General features: G+C 48.5%; 1 protein-coding gene across 2 annotated transcripts in view; it reads right to left on the reverse strand.

The window, feature by feature from the left end:
* Positions 1-16,848, reverse strand: part of KANK4 (KN motif and ankyrin repeat domains 4) — a 77,643-nt gene extending 60,795 nt beyond the window's left edge. The window contains exon 1 of one of the 2 annotated variants that reach the window (XM_079103645.1): positions 16,606-16,848. The gene's annotated coding sequence lies outside the window, so the exon portion shown is untranslated. Of the gene's footprint in view, positions 1-14,260; positions 16,422-16,605 lie in introns of those variants that run through there. The other variant, XM_079103649.1, reaches the window with a different exon arrangement.
* Between the last annotated feature and the right edge of the window lie 1,685 nt (positions 16,849-18,533).

Genomic DNA, 18,533 nt, shown 5'->3' on the forward strand with positions numbered 1-18,533 from the left:
GAATTTGGTACCTACCAGTTTGAATCCCCGCACTGCCACTTACCTCATGTTTATCAAGTTCCCTAACTTCCCCCAGCCTCAGTGTCCACAAGGTAAAGGAGACAAAAATAATTTCCTCCCCTATGGCTTGAATCTCATCCTAGATTAACAAGGATGAAGCACATAGGATGCCCATCACAGTGCCTGCAGGGGGAGCTGGAAGGGGAGTCACTGGAGAGAAAGGACGGAAGAAAACAGCAGGACCTTCAGGAGTCATCCATCATCCAACCTTTGGTCCCTGAACACAAGGTGAGATCAGACACTGGATGAGGAAGGAAGGGGGATCTTGATTTCACCAGGGTTTCAAACCCAGAGGTGGGGGACAATGACTGAGTTCAGAAAAACAAGAGGGAAAAGAGTTTGGGGAGTAGGAAGGGGGTCAAATCCATCTTGGGTTAGGGATTCACCCAAAGAGGCTGAAAGGGTGGCTCAGCAGACAGTTGACAAGGGAGAAACCAAAGATTACAGATGTCCATTCCAGAGTCCTCTGTGCCATCATGATCACATGAAGAGTAAGAAAGAGCAGAGAAGGAGTCTAAGGAAAACCTGGAGTCACATGTGGGCAGCAGCTGAGGAAGAAGACCCAGGGTGGCAGCCCAGACTCCCAAAGGGGTCAGAACATAGAAAACTCTTCTATGGTGTGAGATGCTGAAGGGTCTGCAGACAAGAGGACTCAGCTCTGTTCCAAAGGTCGGGGGCTATGCCAAGAGTCAACAAAGATGGTGGAAGCAACAGATGGGGCTGCTCTTGCTGTCTCCAGTGGGGTTAGGAGAGTAAGGGGCAGCAGCTCAAGGGAGGGTCAGGGGAGCAGAGGAAGGTGAGCATATTTGCAGGGGAAGAAGTGAAGGGAAAAGGATGGACTGAGATGCAAGTAGAGGTGGCCTAAGAGCCAACATCTACAGCAGGCACTGGGCTAGAATGTGCAACAAGGGTTGAATTTAATCTTCAACACAACCATAAGAATTGGGTGCTTTTATCACTTTACTTCATATTTTGCAGTGATGATCTAGGCACTGAGAAATGCTGTAGACTGGAGGTTTGTGTGCTGCCCATATTCATATGTTAGATCTTAACACCCTGTGGTGATAGGACATGGGGCCTTTAGTAGGTAGAGCAGATCCCAAGAGACCCTTCATCCCTCCCTACCCCACATGAGGACACATTGAGAAGGCGAGCCTATGAACCAGGAAGCAGGTCCTTGGCAGACTCAGTACTTTGATCTAGGATTTCCAGCCTCCAGAACTGTGAGAAATACATTTCTTTGATTTCTAAGCCACCCAGTCTATGGTAATTTGTTAGAGCAGCCAAATAGACTCAGAGAGGTTAAATAATTTACCCAATTAACAGATGGAGGAGCCAAAATTCGAAGCCAAAGTTCTACAGTATATGGCTTTTACCCAAAGGACTGTTCTGATGGAAAGAGTTTCTGGAGGTAAAAGGGAAGATTTTTAAGGCTTAGCCCTGGCAAGGGAGAGGAGAGCAGATGGAGAGAAATAGTGAGGTGGAGATAAGGATAGGAAGGAGGAAGAGGTCCCGTGCTGGAATGAGGGATGTGTGAATGGATTTGGGAACCCGAAGAAAGCAGCTGTGGGTTTGCAACAGTCAGCGAGGAGACTGGGGTGAGAGACAACTGAGACAAATAGGAGAGGTGCCCAGCAGCAGCTGAGGTCAAAGGGCATGGATTTAACATGGATCCAGCAGTCCTGAGGCAGGGTCAGAGAAAGGGGATGGTCAAGTTTAACCTAGCATTGGGATTATGAAATTGAAAGGAGTTAAGAGGGGGAGATCGTAGAGCACAAGGGAGGACACAGGGGGAAGGAGAATGTTTTCAATGTCATGTCATCCACACTAACAAATACAAAGGTGAGGACAGAGCACACAGCCGTGATGGGTCATACCCAGGTCTGCCAGTTAGCTGCCCAACAAGACGCCCTGGTTACACCCAGCACTCGCAAGTTTTGTTGGTTGAAGAGTGAAGACTCCTAACTCCACAGCCTAATACCATAGCCACTAACTTCCTGTGGCTACTGGTATCTTAATGTGGCTAGTCTGAATTAAACATATTGTTAAGTAGAAGAGATACCTATACTTCAAAGATTTAGTATGAAATCTCTCTCTCTTTCTCTCTCTCTCTCTCTCTCTCTCTCTCTCTCTCTCTCTCTCTCTCTCTCTCTTTTGGTATTGATTTCTTGTTGAAATGATAACATTTTGGATATAGTGAGTTAAGTAAAATACATTACAATTAATTTCACCTGTTTTTATTTTATTTAATGTGCTACTAGAACACCTAAAATGTGATTCAGAAGTTATTTCTATTGGGCAAGAACTGGTATATAAGGCAACTATGATATTAAATTAGGGCTAAATCAATGACTTCACCCAGTAGGCTCATTTAAGCAAAGGAGTTTGGCTGAATAGTACTCTGAGCTATTTTGAAAGAATGGGAACGAGAACTGATAAGCGTTGATTTGCTGGACATGGGAATGGAGGGCCAGGGCAACCTGACTAGAATTAGGAACGAGGTCTTCTTTGGAGTACCAGAAGATTTTATGGCATGACACTAACTGGGCAAGAAAAGGGCTAAACATCAATAGACGTCTACAAACCCTCCAGGGATGACAAGGACTGACCCTGGGTCCCCTTCACTGGTTCCCACCAGTCTCTTCCGGAACTCCAAGCCAACGATCTCACACCTTCCCAAAAGACTTTTCTGACTGTCCAATAGGATGCATCCCTCCCTCCCACAACCTCCCCCCTTTCAGGAGCTGCCTGCCAACAATTAAGCATGGCAGTAACATGATACAGCATGACCAGCATGGCTTGCAGGCCCGGAAATCCACATCCTAATCCAGATTTGCCCAGTTTTTTTGCTGTGTGAATTTAAGGCATATCACAATTTCCCTGACCTCAGCTGCTTTATTTACTACCCACAATACTGACCCAATCTCCAGAGGTGCCAAAAGGTTCAATGAGGTAGTAGGAGAGAAGTGCTTCGCTAAAGGAGATGCGTTCAACAAAGAAAGCGAACGTTGTGATCTAGAGCTGGAAGTAAGAAAAGGAGGAACAGAGGAAAGCCGGCCATAGGAAAGGGATGCTTTTCCCAAAGACAAGGTGTAGATCCCCTGTGGTGCTAAGGGTGGCTTTCCCACTAGCAGCAGGGCACCCCGCCCACAAGGCCAGCACAGGTCAGCAGAACACACACCCAACTTCCCCAATTTTCCTTCAGCTGAGTAAATAAAAGTGATCCCAGGGAATTTGTCCTAAACAAAACCCGAATGCAGCCATTAATGAGCTGCTTGAGACCTTAATGTTACTCAGCCCTGAAAAGAGGTTATTAAATCCATTGTGAAAAGGATTTATAATTCATCCCAGACTCACTCCCCCAGCCTCCCCAACACGTGAAGGGTGGAGAATGAGGAATCCAAAGAATGGAAGATGTAAGCAGGGTCTGCCTTTCCTCCAGGGCGACCGGCTCTCACCCCCCACCCCCCAACTGCACGCAGCGCATTCCCTCTTTATTTAACCTTCATGTGAGCCTTTGAAAGATGGAATCATTATCCCCGTTTTATAGAGCAGGGAACTGAGGCTCGGAGGGGCACAGCAGGGATTCAAGACTAGCTCTCTCTAGGCACTAAGGTTTCCCATCACAGACTCTTATTACAGGCTCAGACAAAAGTAGATAAACTGAGGTAGAGCTTTGCAGGAAACACAGAGCAGGTCAGTACGCAAAGCTCCATGTTTTACTAAATTTTTTCCTATGTAGATAACTATATATTTGGATCTAGACCTAAATAAGCATGTGCAATTATATGCCTTATAGGTATAGTGTTAAGTCTAGAACAGCCTGCTTCAAACTGTCCCATATGCCCCCACCACCAGTTCTTGACTTTGTATGCATCCAGATTATTTTAAATGCTTGCTATGGATTAGTATGAGCAAAAGGGCCCATTCCAAGGCCCCACCATTTCCAACCTTCAGGGTGCCCCCCTCCCTCTGGTCTTTCACTTCCTAGAACTTTCTACCCTAGCTAACAGGCATCAGGCTTCCCATTTGTCCTACCTAACTGCTTTTTTTTTTTTTTTTTTTTTAAATCCACAATCAAAAATTTCCCAGAGAATAATGAAATTAATTCCTGAATCTGATAAAGGGATTACAATGGTAAATAGTTTGGAATTTCCTTTCTCCTCCCCTGCAACACGTTAGCATTTTATTTGGAGTTTTCTGAGCACATGGTATTGTATTAACTCTAAAGTGACTTGATGGTGAAGATTTTAGGCAAGCTTATTAGCTGGGGGACCCTGCTGATCACCTGAAGGTCTACTCTTGAGCCAGGTATGGCCTTGTGGGGATTAATTCAAGGCTAGTGTTGCCAGATCTGATCTTGTTCAAAAGAAGCCAGGAAGGTGGATTTGTGTAAAATTTGATTTTTAAATGTTGGCTGAATTTTTTTCCTCTTTTAAAGTACCATGCAGGTCAAAGAAAACTTGAAGAAAATTAAATGCAACCCATGTGACTCCTGGTGGGTCTCAGTCCCCCTTTCTAAACTTGTCCCCAGTTCCTCTGCCCTCATGAATGCAGTCCAGGCCTCACCCCTCCTTGGGGAAACTACTTAAGTTATGCCTTTTCTCAGCTCCTCCCAATCCTAAATATTAATCCTCATTAATACTGCCGTTCTCCAAGGCTCTCTTTCAAAAGCTGCTTCTCTGCCCTGCTAGTATTTCCATTGGCTTCGAGCATGTCTCACTTTCTGCCTTGAGCTAACGTTGTTTCTGCAGGTTTACATCTTTCTGGTAGATCAGACCCTCAAAGAAAGGAAGGAAGTATTTTTTGTGTGTGCCAGTTATGACTTTAGTACTATTCCCCTCAATTTGTAGGAGAGCAGGCTAAAACTCCTGCCACGTAATCAGCCTGAGCTTTCTGCAGGTACCACAGCTTGGTGGTCCAGCCTCTCGACTCCATTCCTCTCCTTCACCTGAGATCCTTCTCCTCACTTCCCCATCTGTAACTCTTACCCAACCCCAAAGACAGCTTTACTGGCCAGCATCGTCCTCCCACCCCCGCCATGCGCCAGGTGGTACTGGATCCTCTCCCTCTATTCTGTGCCCCACAGACCTGTAAGAAAGTCTATCAGTCCCCATGAAACTGTCACATCACTCACCGTTTGATTATTCATCTCTTCTGATGGACCATAAGCTCCCTGCCTAGCAGAGTACCTGACCTAATACAGGTGATTGTTCAATATTCACTAGACAGTAGAAAGGAAGGGAAGGAGGGAGAGGACCATGAGGGTGGGGAGACAGGAGGGAAGAATGGACAGGGATGGGCCACTTGCCACCAAAAGATCTGAGCTGTAATGCTAAGGTGGTCCCAAGCCCTATTTCTGGGTTGGGACTGATGTGGCTTCATTGTGCTGCATTCTGAAAGCTGACCATTGGGAAGTCTCCGGCAGCCACCTCACCCAGGGGACAGGCAGGAGGCAGGTTGCTCCTTGGCTTCTGAGTCCCAGGAAGCAGCACCTGCCTCCACCTGCTTATTGCTCCTGGGCTTTAGCCCTGGGGGAAGGGCCGGATAGCTGCAGTTAAAAGGATGATGTGGAGAAGAGCCATCCCCAACTGCAGGCAGGGAGGTGAGCTGCAGAGGCCTGGAGCTGGCCACACGTGAAGAGAAGGGCTGACCAGGATTCTTCAGCCTGAGGCAGCAGCCTGATCAGAAAACGGGCCTTCCTGCATCAGACAAGGCAAGGAGGATCGTTTTTTCAGAGAATCCTGGAAGTGAGTCTTCACTGCTTGCTAGAAGCTGTGCCCCTCACCCCTCCTCATCCCCAGGCCACCAGGCAGGACCAGGCTGCTAACACTCCAGGGTGCCTCTCCCTGCCCCAGGCCACAGAGAAGCATCATGATCTCAGAGAAACCACAAAGAACCTTGCTCTGTTGATGTTCTCAAAAGCCCAGCGTCCTCTCAAGTGAGTTTCTGACACCCCCGGACCACCACCCAAGATCAGAGCGTGAAAAGAGCCCTGGCTTTCTCGCCACCACGGCCATGCCAGCCAAGAAGGGAGCACCGAGGACAGCACTCTGCAGGAAATAGGAGCCTCGGAGAAGATCTGGGAGAAGGTCGAAGGGGCCACACCTACCCACCCAGGGTCCCCCTGACTTTTCCTCCCTCTTTTTCAGTCATTTCCTCCCTAATGACCCACCCAGGACCTCCCTCCAGTCTCCCAGTGGCTTTCAATCCCTACCTACAGGATGACCCCAAGAAACCAGGTGGCTTAGTCTGCTCTGACCACTAGAACAAAGTGCAGTACTGGACTCTGGGTGGCTCATAAATAATGGACATTTATTTTTCACAGATCTGAAGGATGGAAGACTGTGGAAGACATCACCAGGGGCAGGTTCTAGCAGCTTCTCATATCCTCACGGGGTCGAGGAGGTAAGACAGATCTCTGGGGTCTCTGGGATAAGGGCACAGATCCCTCTCAGGAGGGTTCATCTTCATAGCCTGCTCACCTCCCAATACCATCACCCTGGGGTTAGGACTTCAGCATTTGAATTTTGGGGGGTGGGGAGGTCTAAACAGTTATTTATTTAACTTATGTGTACTAGGGGTTGAACCCAGAGGCCCACAGAGTTATATCCCAGCCCTCTTCCTTCCTCCCTCCCTTCCTTCCTTTCTTTGACAGGGTCTCACCAAGCTGCCCAGGCTGGCCCTGAGCTTTCGATCCTCTGCCTTGGCCTCTTGCATACCTGGGATGACAAGGATCTAAATATTCAGATCACAGGTGCTCATCAAGGGCCCCTGGCAGGCCTGGGATTACCAGGTGCTTTAGGTCAGTAAATCCTCAACAGAGGATGAAAAAACAAAGAAACAATATTGCCAACTTATTTTAAAAACAAGAAAATAAAGTTCAAATAAAGCTTTTATAATCAGAAAGAGGGGGGATACCTTAAAATGAAAGGAGACATTATTTAAAAATCAAACAAAAAGCATAACAAGAACTAGGACTTCAGGTAGGGAACTGACAAATAATCCTATCAACCTAAGAAAGCAGAAGAAAACAGCGATGGTAGTAACTACTTATGTGCCAAGTGCTTTGTGTGCCCTCTCGCTCCATCCTGGGGTAAGTATGGCGCAAACTCTTCACGTCCCCCATTTTACAGATGGGAGACTGAGGGGTAGGGAAGTGACTTAACCAAAGCCCAGGACATGGCACCGGACAGGTCACACTGTAGTGGGTCAACAGGCTCCCTTCAAGGAAACAAGTTGCTTTTGAACAATAGTTCTCGGAGAAGACAGAGTCGACCAGAGCAATGGCTCCAATGCGGGGAATGTCAGGCCTCAGCTCTGCCAGTGGGCAGAGGTCTCAGGCCAGGAGCCCTTTGGCACCACTAAGCATCACCGAAGGCGGCCGCCTACGGGTCCGGCTGACACAGGGCTCCAGTCAGCGAAGCTGGGGTGCAGGGCTGGACTGAGGGGGAAGATCAGGTCAGGGAAGGCTGGCCCCGGGCAAGTGCAAGAACAAGGCGAGCAAGCACTTGCAGAGGAATGTGCTCCTCACGTCCCCGTGCCCAAAAATGTCAGCCCGTTTAACAGGGTGGAAGGAACGCTGTTGTAGTTAGTGGCAGGGCAGGGCAGTGAGCGGAGCCAGAGGCCTAAGAGCCTCGTCATTCAGCTCAGTCACCTCCTCCCTGTGCAGCTTAGGCTGGTCCTCAACGTCATCATCTGTGGGACGAGGCAGCAGTCTGGGTAACTGTCCAGGCTTCTTCCACTTTCCAAAGAGACGTAATTGTAGGAGCCCTGGTAGCCCCGCACTGTGTGTGGCAACATTAATGGCCAAAAAGGACAAGGTGGAACTGGGGAGAGGGAGAAAGAAGTGGGGGCCAAAAAAGGTGAGACAAGCTCTAGGTCACAGAGTCCAGAATAAGTGTCTGGGGTGGGGTGGACTAGGGTTGCCAAGAATGAGCCAGGAGGTCCTGAAGGAAGGATGGAAGGACACCAGTCATTTTGTTATCGGGGTTCTACTGGGAAGGACGGGGTGCCAGATGCTGCGGTGAGCAGCGGGAGGGGAGAAGAGAGAGCCATGTACAGGAACGCGAACGAGGTTCTTCATGGGACCAGAGTGGGACAGCCTACCGGAGCCCATGTGTGAAGCAGATGGCACCCAAACAGAGAGGACTGCCCCAAATGGCTCCAAAGCACTAGAGAGAGAGGATAGGTACACTTGGAAAGGAGACTTCATTATCCCTATTTCACAGATTTGAAAACTGAGGCTCATCAGGGTGAGAGTCCCTGCAGCTTTTGCCCTATCCTTACTCCCACAGAATATATGTCTATGTGGGGGTTAAGGGGAAGGGAAAGAGGGAGGGGTAAGAACAGAGAAAAGTCTGGAGAGATGGATTGGAAATGATGAGGATGGGGATGGATGGTGAGCACTTCTCTAGAGAAATAAAATGGCAGCCAGAGTTTTTTCAGATTCTTCTGTGGTTACCTGTAGCAATTTTTAAGAGCACAGCATTCTAGAATTAACCAGATCCGGACTGAGTTTCTGCCTCTGTAACCTACACTGAGTTCTGAACCTCCTAGAGCCTCACTTTGCTCACCAACACCATGGGAATAATAACAGCCATACCTCATTGGGTAGTTGGTAAAGATTAAGGACTGCCACATTTAGAGGGTTTGGCGCAATGTCTGGCACATGTTAAATGTTCAACAAAGGGCAGCAAAAACCAATCACTCCTCTAATGTCGCTCCAGCAGACTCCCCTCTCTCCTGGCCTCTTTCTCAAATCAACATCTGGCCACCCTCCCACCCCCTCCTCAGCTGCCTCTCCGCATTCCCTTCATTTCAGAGCCCACTTCAAAGCTTCTCCCTGTGCATCCTCTCCTTCCTAGAATTCTGGTTTGCATGATGAGGGAATGATTCATCAATTTGTCTACACAAACTCAGGAACAGGAACTCTCAGGAACTATTCTGAATTGTTGCAATGGACTGGTTGGCATGGGACTGACCAAGAGGTAGGCACAGGGATTCTTGGGTTTGTGGGCTGGTAGGGATTTTCTAACAAATTTCCCATGTGTGCCTGCATTTTGTAAATGAACCTCTGGATATACATCAAAACCTTCTACCCAAACCACAAATCCTGTGCCTTTGCAAATTTGTCAACTATCAAATGATCCTTAACTACTACTCAAGAATGTCTTCCACTAATTAGACAGAGATAGATACAAAAGGTTGGTATGGTGGCTTTGAAAATAAAGCTTACTGACCTCCTGCCAGGGGTCTTAACCATTTTTGTGCCTTCACCACTTTCTCAGACTAATGAAGATGAAGGGCCCTTTCTCAAAGTGTTTTAAAATCCATAAAATAAAATGCATAGTTTGACTACAAAGAAAACCAGTAACACTGAAATGTAATTATTAAAATTTAAAAAGTTCATATTATAGGGCTGGGGATATAGCTTAGTTGGTAGAGTGCTTGCCTCACATGCACAAGGCCCTGGGTTCAATTCCCAGCTCCACAACCACACACAAAAAAGTGCATATTTTAGCAATATTACATGTTTTATTATTATTATTATTATTATTATTACTATTACTATTATTATTTTATACCAGGGTTTGAACCCATGGGCACTTAACCACTGAGCATATCCCCAGTCCTTTTTTATTTTGAGACAGGGTCTCACTGATTACTGAAGCTGGCTTTGAACTCTTAATCCTCCTGCCTCAGCCTCCCAAGTTGCCACTGCACCCAGCTGGCTGGCTGACTGGATTTTTTTCTATTTTTTTATTTTTTAGGACTGGGGATTGAACTCAGAGCACCTTACCTCTGAGCTACACCCCCAGTCCTTCATATTTTTTATTTTGAGAAAGGGTCTTGCTAAATTGCTTAGGGCCTTGCTAAGTTGCTGAGGCTGGTTTGAACTTGTGATCCTCCTGCCTCAGCCTCCCAAGTTGCTGGGATTACAGGCGTGCAGCTTACCCCTAACACATTCTTCCTCCATGATATGCTGCCTCACCTTGGGCCCAGAGCAACAGACACAGCTGACTAGGGACTGAATCTCTGACACTCTGAACTAAAATAAACTTTCCTTCCCCCACTTTGTTCTTGTCAGGTATTTTGGTCACATCAATGAAAAGTTGACTAACACACCCATTAAAATAATAAGTTCCAGGTGTGATAACCACTGTAATTTCAAAGCTGCAATTGACATAAATATTTCAAGTCATCAGTAGTAGTTAAAATGCAATATGAATATCTGTGATTTCTATTGGCAACAGTGTTACAGGTACTCAAATACACTGTGGTTTGTTGTTTATATTGATAATAAAGAAAATGCAAATGAAGATATTCTTTTTTTTCTTAATCAAGTTCAAAGATTCCTCTGTATTCTATTCATGGATCCAGTGGGGCTCTGACCCCAAGTTAAGAATGTCTGTTAGGTCCTTTCTAACTCAACAAACATTCGCACTGGGCATAAATTTGAGTTCCAGCTCACCCTCATCTCCTTCCTGAAAAGTGTCCACTCACACCTTGCTTGCCTCAAATCCTGAGTTCCACAGAGATGAGCCTCCTCTGTCTGCCCCTCCCCACTGCCGGTACCAGATGGGAGTCCCACGTTGGCTGAATTCCATGCTCAGGTCACCTGATCCCTGCCACAGCTGACCTGGAGAGAAAGCCTCAGCATCTCGAGGGCCAAGCTCAGACCAGAGGATCCTCAACAAAGGAGAGGTCTGTGTGATGAGCTCAGCAAGGGCTGAGATGGACGGTGTGCAGTGGAGCCACTGGCCATGGAAAGTGGCACCATGGAGTGAAGACCAGCAACCAGCTGTAATGGTGCAGTGGCCTGGAACTCAACCCTCTCCGCAGGGTCACAGCCCTGAGGATGCCTGGCCTCCCTCCAGGCCTGGGCTTTGATGCCAGTGCTGCCTTTGATGGCTTCCCTCTTCCTTCCTGAGAGCCAGCCTAAGGGGGTCTCCGTTTCCTGTGTCCGCAGAGCCCTTCGTCAGTATAATTCACACCATTTTACAGATGAGGAGGCTGGAGTTCAATTAATGTGAATAATTTGCCCAGGCTTGCAGGGCAAAAGGTGAAGTTCTTCTCCCCTCCACTTCCCCCTTTCATTGAGGGACAGTTAGGAGATGCCCTTTCATTATTGCCTTATTTACAATCACACAAATGACACATGAAACAATCTTAAAAAATTCCAGGGGCTGGGGTTGTGGCCCAGTGATAGAGCACTTGCCTAGCATGTGTGAGGCACTGGGTTCGAGTCTCAGCACCACGTTTAAATAAGTAAATAAAAAAAAAGGTGCATGTCCATTTACAACTAAAAAATAAAAATTTAAAAAATCCAATATACTGATAAAAATGCCCTCACGCACGCACTCAACACTGTCCCTCGTAAACACAGACCCCACCATACCGTGTGTTCAGCCACCACCCAACTTGACATTCTCTTTCAGACCATTCCCCAAGAGTAGGATAGCTCGCTTTCCAAGGCGGAAGGGAGGGAGAAGGAACAGCGGTGAGCGTGGCACCTGGAAACACACAGCCCCGGGCCTGGTGCCCTGCAAGGAAACCTAAATCGAAATCGATTTCACTGAGAGCCAGCCTTGCTGGGCTGCCGGGCAGAAACCAGACTGTGGAGGCGAATCGGCACCAAAAGCTGCTCTTTTATCTTTGCATGGAGCAAATTCTCCCCATGCCGTATTTCTCTGCCTTCTTGTCACTTGACGTCAGAGCCCCAAACCAGAAATACCGAAGGAAACTCAGCAGACACAAAGAATCCTTTAGCACAAAAGGGAAAAAGCCACAGCCATATGGGAAAAAAAAAAAAAAAAAAATCCAGCCAACAAGTTTTATTTACTTTTGGGGAAAGAAATGGGAAGGGGGTGGGAATTGGGATTTGTGTTTTCTCCCACATTGTCTGTGTCCCCAGAAAGCTATTTGAGGGGCAGGGCTCAGGGCCCAGGAGAGGCAGTGAGGTGTTCCTTGGGGGAATACTGCAGACTCCTTTCCCTGAAGAAGAAACACACGGCCAGCTTCTTCAGACCCCACCAATCTATAACTGCCTGAGCAGCACATTAACCATCTACTTAAAATCTTGGGACAGCATTTATTTTATCCTGGAAGCTGAGACATGCCTATTTTTAGCAAGGGGGCCCCTCTTTTCTTTCATCCTACTTTGAAATACAATCTGTAGAAACCGGAAGCTTTTCACAGAAAGGCCTATTAGAAGTTTCTTAGTCTAACCTGGGTCAGCAAGATTAGCATTCTGAGGTACAGAGAGGTTAGGGTCCAGCTGTAAATCACACAGCTGGTTAGCAGTAGACCCAAGCTCCAATCTCAGGATTCCCTGATCTCTAAGCCTGTGCATCTTTCCACACACCTTACCACAAGAAGAGCACAATGTGGTTCACAGTCTGAACTCCAGAGACAGAAAGCTCTGTCAAATCCCAGTTTTATGGTGGAGTACCAGGGCACATGCAGGCAATCTCAGCAACTCAGGGGGCTGGTGCAGGAAGACTGAAAGTTCTAAGCCAACTCAGTAATTTAGCTAGGCCCTAAGTAATTTAGCAAGATCCTGTCTCAAAATTTAAAAAAAGTAAAATAAAAAAAGGACTGGGGATGTAGCTCAGTGGTAAAGTGCCCTGGGTTAATCTCCAGTCCAAAAAAAAAAAAAAAAAAAAAAAAAAAAAAAATCAAATCTTCATGACTCTGGGAAAGTCACACAAAGTCTCTGAGCCTCCTTTTCCTCCCTAGGCATTATGAGAGTAAACATCTAGAGGATAGTTGTGAAGACCAAATGTGCCACGGCTTGACACACATGCACATTATTACTGTGCTATACTGCTCCTGTCTCACACACAGTTGAGTGGGCCTTCAGTAATTGTGTCTGCATGACCACCCAGAGATGGGGGAGAGGATTGTTATCGATCTACTCAGTGAGAAAAACTGAGGCTCCCCTGGGTGACAGAACCTGCGTAAGATCAAAGGGGTCTTGTTTCTTATGTTTCAGTGCTGGGGATAGAACCTGGGCCTCATGCATGCTAGGCAAGCGCTCTACCACTGAGCTCCATCCCTACCTTCTCAGCCCTGAGATCAGAGTTTTCAAAGTGAGCACTTCATCAGCATTCAGAAATCATAAATGCCCACCCCGCCAACTGCCTTAGACATTAGCAGTAAAGTTACCTCTATCTTCCCCTGCAGAGCAGAACTGCGACAGCACTAGCACACACTCCAGGACCCTTCTGAACTGAAGCCAGAACAGTACCTGGCAGAGACCAGAGGTTCTATGTGGTTTTGATGAATGAGTGAATTACTGAATGAATGAAGATCCTGATCTGCCCATGAGAATGGAATAGCCTAAAGCAAGTATTTTTTTGCAGAAAGGGATGGTGAGGTAGGCGGGCAAGACCCCAGTGACAGCCAGCAAGAGCCCTGCCCTGCAGGGAGGAAGCCTTTGACAAGGCTATTAGCTGGTCCCCTAACCATAATGGTCCTGTCCAGAACATCTCCCTGCCTAGCCTGCAGAACCCAATCCAGCCCCCCATCCCCAAATGACTGTGAAGCACATGTGACCCTCCTCTAGCTAAAACAGATGTAATAACACTGCAGATCAGGGTGGCAAATAGGCCAGAAGAATGGCCCATCTGTCTTCCTAATTGTCAAGTCTGCCCGTAATAAGATTTTTCTCCCTGTCACACCTTAGGCTGCTCCTGAACTGAAGCAAAACCAAAATATACATCTTCTAGTCAAGAGCATGGCCTTCACAAAGTGCCAGGGAAGAAAAGAAGCTGCTTGGCTAAGACAAGCAGAGACAACTAGAAGGAACTCTCGACTGGTAACTAAAAGCTTGGGGTCCTTCTCCTGACCACCAAGGGCAGGGTGCTTGGGCAGTCACTGCACGTCAATCAGCCTCTATTTCCTGAAAAACTGCAGTCTAAAGTTATGGAAATTGGGTCCATGGAGGATGGGCTGTGAATTGTATGATATTGTATGCGAGATATTTTAAGTTATGTGCATTTGAAGGAGAGTATTCATACTTTCAGCAGCATCTTAAAGATATATGCAACATTCCTCCATTATAAAAGTTAAGAAATACTAGAAAATTTCCATTCCACAAACTGTTATTGGGCACTTTCTATGTGTCCTGCTCTGTGCTAGGCAAATATGACAGGAGAGGTCTGCTTTTAGGCTACTCAGTGCAGTTGATACTCACCATGACAGAAGTCTACTTTTGGTGGATTGTTTCGTTATTGGTTTTTGGTGGTGCTCGGCGGGTTAAACGCAGGGTCTCATGCATGCTAGGCAAGTACTCTACCACTGAGCTACATCCCAAGCCCAGGGCATGCCTTTGGAAACAAAAAAGAGGCAGCGCTTGATTCTGTCTGGTGAGGAAAGGCCTTCTGGGAGGGAAACTGTAATGTTGAAGTTGAAGGCTATGTATGAATTCAGTGGGTGAATGAGTGGAAGGTATTTTAGGCAAGGGCAGTATGTGCAAAGACAACATGTGCTCCACAAACTGCCTGAAGTGTAATTGTGAGTAGAACACGGCGGGGGCTGCCCATTGCCAGAGACCAGGGAAAGTGGTGGAAGCCAGAGGCGAGGCTAAAAAGGTAGGTAGGGCCCAGATGAGGAAATGCTGTGTCCACCACCGTAAGGAATTTTACACTGTGGACAATGAGTTCTTTCTAGCTGCAAAAGTCTGGGATGGATGAGCTACCACTCACTGCATGAATTTCTCTAAATACTGAGCAGAGGTTTGGCCGTTGTGAGCTGAATGGGACAACAGGGAACAAGTGAAGGAAAAAATTTCTGCTCTTGGCACCATGAGTGGGCACATGGACTGTGTGATCAAGGTACTGGTACTTAGCACACACATTTAGGGTGAGTCCAGCATGCTGCTGTCAGTCTCTCTTTTTCTCCCTGCATGTGACCTGGGTGGGGACAGAGGAGGGGTGTTTAATAGCCCATTATTATGGCCAAGAAAGGAAGATGCTGACTGGCTCAGTCAATGGGAATGCAGAACTAAGGGACATGCCTAGTTAGGCCCTTCGTCCTCACCTGGCAAACAGGTTTTCAGTGCCTCCACTTGACTCTTCTGCTCCTTTTGCCTCCAGGCCTCTTTCCACCCTCCTCAGTTAGTTAACTCCTATCAGTTTTCAGATGGAGTGACACTATCACAGGTTCTCAGGACACTAAACTCAGCACCATGCAGTATTCTATGTTTATTGAGTGATTTGATCCATGTCTTGGCCACTGGACTGTGAACTCCTGAGGCCAAAGTGCAAGTTCTGTTACTTTTGTATTTCTCTACCTTGCCCAGTGCCTGGCACAGAGTATCTGTTGACTGAACCAAAGCCTGGCCTGGACCCTGAGCCATTCCCTGCAACAATCTGTCCTTGAGACACATTATGGTCCAGTGAGGCAGGAAGGCTGGACTTGAAAAGGCAACGGAAAAGCGGACTGTGCTTGGGTTCCAAGTGTAAAGCTATGTTCTCCTGTGTCATGTCTGGAGAGGTTCTAAGGAACCCAGAATTGATTTACTCAGGTAGGTCCTTTGGAATTGCACTTAATTCAAGATACTTTCTCTCCAGACTTCAACCTGGTCCGTGGCTGCATCTGACCCTTCCCTGACCCTTTCGGTGGATCCAGGACTCTTCCCCAGTCTCAGAGGATTATCCTTGGGGAGGAGAAGTCTCCTCCTCTCTCTCTTTCTTGGAAAATACTCCCTCCCTACCTTACTGGCCTGCACCCAAGGTGCTTGGAAAATAAGAATGCTGGGGTTTGCAGCCCTGGAGGATGTTCAAGGGCAAGAGTAGGTTCAGAGCTCGTGGTTGGGGTCATGGGTTTGACTTCCCAACTCCCATACTAAGTAACAGGCCGGTGTGAAGGGACGAGGTACCTGGGGTCAAAGATTTGACACTAAAGGAGATGTAAGAGGCAGAGGAGCTTGCCCAGTCGCCGGAGGCTTGGCAAAGTGCTCCCCAGAGCCAGTGCACTAAGCCCCCAGGTACCCCCAGTCTTCACCCAAGGTCACAGGAGGGCTGGAAACCTCAGCCAGGGGCTAAGGAGTGTTAGGTCAGGTGCTAGGGGCTGGATTTTGCGAAAGAAGAGCGACAACGCGAAGGATCCCAGGTAGTCCCGGGAGCCAGCGGCAGGGAGCCCCCAGTCCCGCACGCAAGCTGCATCCCCGCTGGGTAAAGCTGGGCAGGGGCTGCACCACCTGGGCCGCAAGGACGACGCGGTCTCTCCTTCCAGCACTGGTCTCCTTCCTCCCCAGGGCTAGAAGGGGAGCGGCGCCCACCCTTCTGCAGCCCCGCAGCCCCCTCCCGCGCTGTCGCCGACCCCAGGCTCCGGGGCGGGGGCACCCGCTCGGCCCTGGCTGCCGCAGCCTCTGCCTCAAAGAGAGCCGGGGACACCGCGCTGTGAGGGGGCGAGGCGGGCGGCGGGGACCAGCGGAGAGTGGCCGAGCGCGGGGGCCAAGCCCCTGGTAGCGCAGGGCGGGGTGCTGGATGCCCCAGCAGACGCGCTGCCCGGGGCTGGGGGCGCAGAGACCCTTACCTTGGCGAGCTGCGGAAGTACGACAGTAGGTGACTCGCGGTGCCTGGGGCCCCGCGGCGGGGCGCCCACCCTGGCTTCGGGGAACACGCAGCCTCCGGGTGCAGGTCCGCGTCCCGGGCGCGCACCCCGCTTTGGCGCACCCTCGTCGTCCGGGGCGCGCACAGCCTCCAGGCGCCCTCTGGCCGGCGGGCTTGGCCAGGACCCGGGGTGCACACCCTGCGGGCACACCCACCGCGCCGGATGCGGGACTGGGAGGCGCGGCCCGCCGCCGCTTCGCCCCGCGTCGCCGGCTGCCAACACCACCCGAGTCCCCGCCTTCGCTGGCGGGGGTGAAAGACTCCTGACGCGGCGCGGGCTTGGTGTGTGGGAAGGGGCCGAATTGCGAAACCGAGGGGGAGGGTCTTAGCCCTGATAAACTCCAAAAGCCCTTGGACAGAGTTTAGGAGAAAAACTTTGAAAAGAAACCAGAAAACTCCTAACTGGTGTATATCACTTTTCAGATTTCCAACATGCTTTCACATACCTTTCTCTCAATTCATCTGGACATTTCTGTCTTCGTGACAGATGGGGAGACAGCATCAAAGTAACGACTTGCCCAAGGCAGGACTCGAACCCAGGGCTTGGCAACCGGGAATCTGTGTGCCATGAGCTCTTTGCCAGGGGAAGTGGGGGAGTGCTGGCGGGTGAGGGATGTAACAGAACTTTTATCTCTCCTAAGGCATTTCTTTTTGTCTCCTTCCAAGTCATTGCTGTAGCCCCCTCAGAATCCTAAGTCACTTTGCAACCCCAATCGTCCTCGAAAGCTATTGATTGAACTCTTATTTGCATTTCAATCTCTCACCTAGAATGAGCAGCTCACTGCTTTCTACATTGTGCACAATAGCCCTAGGAGATGGGAGCTGCTTCTATGCCGCTTTTACAGGTGGGGACAAACGCTGAGACTGGAGAGGAATGCAGCCAGCTGTACTCCAAATCCCAGCCCTGACCACCACCAGCGTCTTCCCATCTGCCCAAGACCACATAGCAAAATTGAAACAAAGAGGTTTTTGACTTTGTGATCCAGATGAGAGAGAGTTTGAGGCAAGAGACATTTCTGGGGCTTTTATTTCCTGTTTTGACAGAAACATCATTACTAGAATGCTTTCACCTCCACTAGGATTCCAGCAGAGCCCAGGAATAGCCCCAGAGCAATAATAAATGGGAATGGAGGCATGAAAACAATAGGGATTGGTGGGAACTCTGGCAAGCTAGAGAGCATCCCACTACCCACCCAGGTTCTTATCCAAGTGAAGGGGGCTTCTGCTACTCAGTTGCAATTGATTTTTGTCATCCAAGAAAAGGAATTAATATGGCCTGATCCATTTTTAGGAGAAGCCATGAATCCAGACATTTAAGTGAAGTCTCCTAATTTGTTGGCAACTTATTTTAAAAAATGCTAAACCTTTATATAGGTCAACATTGTTCAAGTCAAAGGAAATGGATCAGATCTGGCCTAGAGACCAGAGATTTGGACCCTCATGTTTGGAGTACTTGACGCTGCTTCATTTGGGTTTCTCAACATCCTGTGGGATAGACCCAGTGTGGATCATTATTTCCATTTTAGGGAAAAGGGCACCAGTTCAGGTGGGTTTCAGGTGGGTTTAACCCAAGGTCACAAGCTAATTGGTGGATCAAGAACCGAAACCCCAGCATTCCAAGTCCTGGTCTTGGATCATTTCCCTCTGCATGCTCTGGTCTTGTGAAAAATTTGTTTCTTGACTTCTGGGTGTTGTGAGCCAAATTAGGCCTGGGGCTGGCACTGGGGTGTGGAGCCATAGCACCTTTCCTGGGAAGATGAAGCTGCGATGCCAGACTGCTGTCCTAGAAAGCAGGAGCTTAGCCTGATGACTCAGAGACGAAATTGTGTCTTCAGGGTAAAGCTGAGTCAG

Source organism: Sciurus vulgaris (genome assembly GCF_902686455.1).
Source record: "Sciurus vulgaris genome assembly, chromosome: 1".
NCBI classification, from domain to species: Eukaryota; Metazoa; Chordata; class Mammalia; order Rodentia; family Sciuridae; genus Sciurus; species Sciurus vulgaris.